This window comes from Saimiri boliviensis, chromosome 16 (assembly GCF_048565385.1).
Source record: "Saimiri boliviensis isolate mSaiBol1 chromosome 16, mSaiBol1.pri, whole genome shotgun sequence".
Lineage (NCBI taxonomy): Eukaryota > Metazoa > Chordata > Mammalia > Primates > Cebidae > Saimiri > Saimiri boliviensis.
In genome coordinates, this window is record NC_133464.1 from 36,929,567 (window position 1) to 36,937,347 (window position 7,781).

At 40.4% G+C, this 7,781-nt stretch overlaps 1 non-coding gene across 1 annotated transcript; it reads right to left on the reverse strand.

The window, feature by feature from the left end:
* Positions 1-4,316: 4,316 nt before the first annotated feature.
* On the reverse strand, positions 4,317-4,420 carry LOC120365847 (small nucleolar RNA U13). Its single transcript, XR_005580690.1, has one exon. It is a non-coding gene; the product is annotated as a small nucleolar RNA U13 (small nucleolar RNA).
* Positions 4,421-7,781: the final 3,361 nt, after the last annotated feature.

Sequence of the window (7,781 nt, forward strand, 5' to 3'; positions counted from 1 at the left end):
TGAAAAAGAATATTTTTGTTATGGCCACTGAACTATCTCATGCAAGAGGGGGAATTGAGTCTATCTGCGTCTCTCTCTTGAGGGTTATTTCAAGGTTTAATCTCTTTATGTCCTGAGAATGATTCATGCCTTCTCTTGTAATGCACTGTGGGAGGCAAGACTGTAGCAGAAGCCACACTAGGGTAAGTATCAGAGTCTGAGTTCTTGCATGGGTTCTGCTGTCTTCTAGCTCGGGTACCTTGAGCAGATCACTTAGCATTTAAAAAATGTCTCAATAATGTTGTGACCAAAAATACCTGCCTTGCCTACCTGACACATTGCTGTGTTCATCAGTTGAATAATATGAAAGGACGTGTTTTGGAAGATATAAAAAACCAAACAAACATAAGATTTCATTGGCATCCTTGCCGCCAGTGAGTATCTGAGCCCCCTACAAATGGAGCTAGCAAAGCTGTGAACATGAAAACGAACAAACTCAGACATTCTGAGGGTCTCTGTGAGTGTGACGGAACTCCCATGCCTTTGGGGGTTCCATCATTTCTTCACACTGTGGAGTGAGATGGAAACGAGAGAGATTTTCTAACCAAACAACATTTAGACCCCTTGCAATCTTCCATGCTCACATTAAAACAAAGTCTTTAATTTGTGAGGCTGGGCTTAAATATCACATTAATCAAGTTAATATGTTATTAAATGACTTTTATATTGAAGCAGGAAAGGCCTCAAACAAACCTCGTGAACACCGAACTGGGAAGGAAGTGGTGACTTATTCTGCCAGGAGCTGCCTAACAATCGAGCCCTCCAACAAAGAAAATCCCTGCCCTTTTAAAGGCTTACAATTCTAGAAATTACAAGTGAAAGGGTTCTGGGCTTACAATTCTAGAAATTACATGTGCAAGGGTCTTGATCCATGAAGTAGGCGTGGGGTATGTGACTTAGGTGAGGGTTGGATCGTATTTAAACAAAAACAATGCCTTCCGGAAAGATTCCTCCATACCATGCCTGGCATCTACAGGAGTGCTAGTAAGCGTGGGGCCTGGGTCTGCCAGCCTTTACTTCTCCTATTGAAATGCAATGTAGAAATCTAAGGGAAAGAGCTCTTAGAAGCTTAAGAGGATTAAGGGTCTCCTTCCTCAATATGTCAGTTGGGGAGGGAATTAAGTGTTGAATATTCTTTAGAATTTGTTTTTTATTCACTTATCCCAGGTACGTTTTGCAAATAGGCCTTTTGGGGCCAAAGGAGATATGTCAGGTGAGTGGATGACCTCAAATAAGGAGGAAGACATCCTCGATTGTGACTGCATAGTATTCACGTCGTTCTTGCTTCATGAAAAGTTCTCTGGGCTGCTTTGTGTGAGGCTGTATCAGGGCCCTGACAACCCAGGCCTTTCATTGAGTAATCATTTCAGAGCCAATAGGTACAAATCAAAGATAGCCTGGTCCACCCCATTCACTCCCCTTCTTTAAGCAATTGTTCATACAGGGAAGGCTGATAAGGAGTTGGGGGGTGGCCACAGAGAATCAGAGAGCTCAGGGTTGGAAAACCCCCAAGAGGCCCTTCAGCAGGTTAGCACCTTCATCGCTACAAGCTATTTACCCCTTTTCAGCCAGGGTTTAATTTTCTTAAAATCACTATTGATTTTTCTCAACAACCAGTCTGTTTTCCATAGCTGTCAATTTTTTCTACCCATGAATCCATCCTGCTCTGTGCCGAGGGGTATACAACTTTAGGCCCCTCCCCAGTGAGTGCCTGTCTTCCTGCCCACTGGGGCATACTCACTGTTGTGACATCAATCACTCCACAGGAGGTGGCTGCAGATAACTGCGGCCTCTACCCCACCAGCATTGCTTAACAAAAGGCAGAGAATGCTGAATTTGCAGCAAACACCTTGGATCTTTGCCTGGTCCTTCTTGAAGTATAGATTTCACAGGACTCAATCTTGTTCAAAGAGGGGAATTACTGCCTGCCCTGAAGGGGGAGTCAGGGAGTCTCCTACCCTGCTGTTCATTTGCCCTCAGTGAGGAAAGGGCCAATTTTCCTCATCTTAAGCAGTCATGTAAAGAGGCGTAGAAATACAACAACAACAGCAGCAACAAAAAAGCCACCCAGACTTTTCAAAGCCTGCCTTCTATACTGAATGTCAGTTTTTCAGGGAGTAAATCATCTTGATGAAAATTATTCTGATCCTTTGATTTTTTTTCCAGCCATTTTGCTACCTGACTTTGAGACATTTCAGAACTCATTACAAATTTCTCTTTCACACAAAACAGAGAAAATAAGAGATTTTACCTGAACCAGGCAATCTGACTCTCTTTTTCAGGGTGGTTGATGTATGTACAGATATACAAGATATTTATTTAATCTCTTTTCCCCATACATCATTGCTTACATACAGAGTTTCGAGAAAGGAAATCCATGTTTCATTTATTAAGTATTCAACATAACTGATGCATATTATTTGTAAGAATTTTAATATATCTGCTAAATAACCCATCTCTAATTGGGGCATTCAAAAACCCCTGAAGCTTGAGATGCTAACTTCACTTTTAAAAATAAAAGCCTCCTTTCTTAGCTAAAAGTATAAATTTTTAGTGGCTGAAGTGGTCGCCCTCTCAGGCAGCTCTCAGAACAGAGGGTGTGTTATTAAAGGGACCACGTCATCAGAAATGCAGGATAAGTAATCTTATTAAGGATGCAATATAAAGGCAATACATAGGTATATAAATAAGCTCAAGGGGCCTATAAAGGAAAATCAGGAGAATTAGCTGGAAGTATGGCAGTCCACCTACATTACTTATTGCTGGATTGCGTTTATTTTTTGTGCTTTATTATTCCTTTAGTCATGTATGCATTTTAATTCCTCATAGTCAATTTTGTGACTTAGAATCAAAGTATCTAAGTGATTTTCCTGAAATAAAGTAATGTAATTACTATGTGTGTTTGTGTGCATTTGTGTACTTATACATATAAGTACAGTTCATGCAAGGAAGGGGCCGGGGCAGGCATAGCCAGCTGTAGAGGAAGAGACACTAATCTGGGCACTGAGCTGATGGAATCCAAAAGAAACTCCTTGAACCAATCAAGTTCAAGGTAAGAAAGATAAGCAGTTAGCTGAGGTCTGGAATAAGAGTTCATCTTTGGGTGATGAACTTGAGAATGCAGCATGTAGCATGCACTTAACTTTGAATTCTACATATCCCTCTCAAGAATTCAATTAGTTACCTAGAAATTTGAAACTTCAATTGACAAGGTGATGTAGATGTGTTTAATAAACCATTTATGTAGAATGGAAATGTAAAATAAGCAAGAGAGGTGATTTATAAGAAGTTAAGGAGCACTTAATTGATCATAGACCACCAACCTCTTAAATGATGGGCAATCTTAGGAATAGTTCAAGGTAATGTTTTCTTGAAAATGTTAGGGTATTTAGGTCATCCTCATGGGTTTATCTTGAGGATTAAATAATAAGGTGGGAAGAATTCATTCATTCACTTTTTCCTCCATTTGACAAATATTTATCCTGCTTTTACTAGCTATCAGCATGGTGCCAGGTACTAGAGTTACAGAAGCAATTTGAGTAAAAGTTTGCCACTGCCCTCAAGGAGTACGCAAATTAAATGAATTCTTAGATCTTAGCAAATTGCTTGGCAGGTATGAGGCTCAACAAATAGCTCCTTTACTTTATCCATTTTCAGAATCCTGTGGATATCTTTTTAAAACCTTAAAACTGTGAAACTGTGAATGATCTTTGATATGTGAAAATACAATGTTCTTTTATTCTCCCACTAAATAGTTACTGAATGCTTATTGCATGAATATGGATTATTACTAAGACCTATGTGAAATAAAGTATTATTCTTGGTTAAAAATTCATAATATATCTATGTGTCTGGCATGAGTGAGTAATTAGGGGGATATAAGAGTTATTTGAGCCTGTAATCCCAGCACTTTGGGAGGCTGAGGCGGGTGGATCATGAGGTCAAGAGATCGAGACCATCCTGGTCAACATGGTGAAACCCTGTCTCTACTAAAAACATACAAAAAAATCAGCTGGGCATGGTGGTGTGTGCCTGTAATCCCAGCTACTCAGGAGGTTGAGGTAGGAGAACTGCCTGAACCCAGGAGGCGGAGGTTGTGGTGAGCCGAGATCGCGCCATTGCACTCCAGCCTGGGTAACAAGAGCGAAACTCCGTCTCAAAAAAAAAAAAGAGTTATTTGAAATGACATCTATTCTTAAGATACTCTGTTGTAGTATTATATACGATTTTGTTATGTTTGAATGCAGTGGTGGATTGTTATGAGGTTTTTTTTTTCAAGTCAGATGGGTAATGTGCTGACGTCATAACAAGATTCAAGGGTGGCACATCTCACACAAGCGTGTGAACACCCAATCATCATGCTCATGAACTACAAAAGAATCTGTTATGAGTTTTTTATCGAGTTCAAAAAGCTGTCCTTATCTGTTCCTTGTCTTTGCTGTTAGTACGCTTTCTCTTCTCCTGTCCCATCTTCTGATGAACTTGTTTGCTGCCCCAGTGGGCTGGAAGAAACTTCCTTGGAGGAGACTTACCTGTCTCCAGACTAGGTGAATCCCCCAATAACAGTCTTTTAAAGCTAACACTCAGAAGCAAATCCTGACTGGTATGATGCTCGTTGTCTTTCGTTATAAATACTTCTTTAATGTATGTCTTTCTGGTTTGAGTATGGTGAATATTTATTGAATGGAAGAAAAGAATAATAAATAAATTCTGGCCAGCTCATAAAATGCACATGGTATTCTGACTACCACAGAACATGTCAGAAATAGAAGACATTTTCCCACTCTTTTGCAGCCCACGCTGCCCTGAGGCTACCGAGCCCCTTTGATAATTGATTGTGCCTCGCTGTATTCTGATAATCCCTTTTTGGGAGCAAGTTACACAATTTATGGGTCGCAATGAGGCTGAATTAAATTGAAATTTTGTGTTCACCTAAGTTTTGGGAATATCAGGTTAAACCATGTTAAAGTTATTAGTTTTAACAGTAGGACTTCTCAGGGGATTTGCTACTTAACGTGCATGGTACATCTCTGACAAGATGATGTGATGTGTAGCATTTTAAAAACATATTTGACTTTCAACCCCCTTTTCTTTTTCTTGGAGCATTTTGTGCAGACTTGAGGTCTTCCACATACCCTTTGAGAAGATCTGGGTTTGGCTGTCCTAAAAAGGAAACACAATTCTCCAGATAGCAGGACAGATAATTGAGCTCAATTATTTTATGCTAAGTTTCTGCTAAGGGGAACTCAACTTCTACTGTTCTCAAATAAAGGAAACCTAATTAAATGCTAACTCTGGTAAACGGTAGGAAATGAGCTTCCAAGGGTTAAGAAAAGCCAGACAGCCTTCCCAGCAGCATTCTCCCCACATGACCGACCTCAAGGCCACCCTAAAGCTGCCAACCAAATGCCTGGGGAGATTCCCATGGAAGCAGATGGTGCTGCCTGGAGACAGTTGTCCACAGCTTGGCATCTGGGCTTTGAGTGCTGTCCAGCTGAGGACCAATCAGGCAGAATACTGGGCAATAGGCTTCCCACTGAAATCCATTAGCACTCAGGCACTGCCCATCCTTCTTTCTCTTAAAAAATGAATTTGTGTTCTCTAAAATTATATCAGAAACACCTGCCAATGAAAATGTGTAAGGCAAATTGTGTGCTTTAAAAGAACACATTTAGAAAAGACAGAAAAGTATTAATATAGGGTTCACCCATTAAGTCAATCTGATGCTAGGACCTAACCCTGAAGTACATGGAGAGAAGGTTTCCATGTTGCTTTTCTACATTGAATGCCTTTTTTTTTTTTTTTTTTTTTTTTTTTTTTTTTTTTTTTGAGACGGAGTTTCGCTCTTGTTACCTAGGCTGGAGTGCAATGGCGTGATCTCGGCTCACCACAACCTCTGCCTCCTGGTTTCAGGCAATTCTCCTGCCTCAGCCTCCTGAGTAGCTGGGATTACAGGCACACGCCACCATGCCCAGCTAATTTTTTGTATTTTTAGTAGAGACGGGGTTTCACCATGTTGACTAGGATGGTCTCGATCTCTTGACCTCGTGATCCACCCGCCTTGGCCTCCCAAAGTGCTGGGATTACAGGCTTGAGCCACCGCGCCCGGCCTGAATGCCTTTTTAATAAGGACTTTCTCCTTGAACAAACTTTAGTTAGGCTCCCCTGAACCCTCTTTGTAATTGTTGGAAACCAGTGCTCGACATAGCCAAAAGAAACACACACTTAGGCAGTTTCTCAGCAGAGCACCTTTACTTCTGCAGAAGGGTGCTGCTTGTGCCTGTTACAATTGCAAGGGCACTCAAAAAAGGAAGGAAGGAGTTTTTAATCCTAAGGCAGTTCCTGTTTCCCTGTCCTTCCCCTATTGGCTGGGATTGGACTGCACAATCTAAGCTGATCCTGATTGGCTAAGACTTAGTCTTTTCCATATAGGGTAAACGTGCTATTTATAAAAAACAAATGGAGGTAGGATTGATTTAAAACTTATGGCCAGAAAGTTGAGTCTTTGAAGAGGAATTCTGTCATCCCAACATTGACTAGGCCTAGACCTTGTGCTTCCATATTCATCTTTGCCAAGTCCCATTTTAGCAGAAATCCTGCTGAGTTGGTTTAGGGAGAATCCTCCATCCTTGATATCTGATCCTTCCAGTGTGCCCTCAGTGAGAACCCTGTTAAGTTGGTTTAGCAAAAGTTTCCTTACCCTGGAGATCGTACTTCAGTAATTTTCCATCCACTGGCTCCCTCACTCTGTTCCTTGGCTATAATTTCCTACTTGCCCTTACGGTTTTTAGTATTTAGCCCAATCTCTCTCCCCTATTGCAATCATCTTGGATAAAGTCTTCCTTACCATTTTAACAAGTGTCAGAATAATTTTTCTTTAACATTACACATGCCTTTTCTACTGCGGGGCTCTCTATTTGGGATCCTTTGTGTTCAATGGTAATTAGCGAAGGTAAAAAATAAAATGTTTTTAGAAGGAGTGACTTGAATGGAGATACTAGTTTTCTCTTTGGCTAATTCAGAAACAGTTCGAACTATGGTCCCATAGGAGCTAAGAGGAAGGCTCCTCACTAGGAGAGGAGAGAGGAGTTAGTCCCTGAATTAAATCCACAGCCAGAAGAGATTTCTACATTGTTTAAAATATTATGGCCCAAGAATAACAATACATACAGAATATTACACATACAGCATATCATTTCCATGATTTTTATGTAATGATTATTTTAAAAATTAAACATCATATTAAAATTAATTTAAACATTTTTATAGAAAAATGATACACTCATATAAAAAGTCCTTTCCCATGTCTCATCTAAACAGAAGTTTTACTTTTTCTAGAGTTCTCCTAGCTAGAAGTAAAGACATCATACATCTTACTTTGTCTGGGGCAGCCCTAGTTTGTACCAATTATTTCAGAGTACTATCTAGGTTAGCATTTGTCCTGAAAAATAAATGTCCATTTGGACTGTGAATTGTGTGAATCCCCTTGCCCTACCTGATACTAGATATGCCAAAATGTCGCAGTGCACCCACCTGTGTCCACCCATACTCCTTGTCACTTACTACATCAGTTACTTCTTATTCAACAACTGGGATTCTCCTGGTTTTGATTGTTTTCTGAGCCTTTGACACTTGTTTTACCCCAGCCAGTGTAAGGTGAAATTCGTGTGATTCTACTCAGAATGTCTGAAGCAACTGACTTCACTGGAGTGCAACCCAGTGGTGCCTCTTGTCATGCCTGC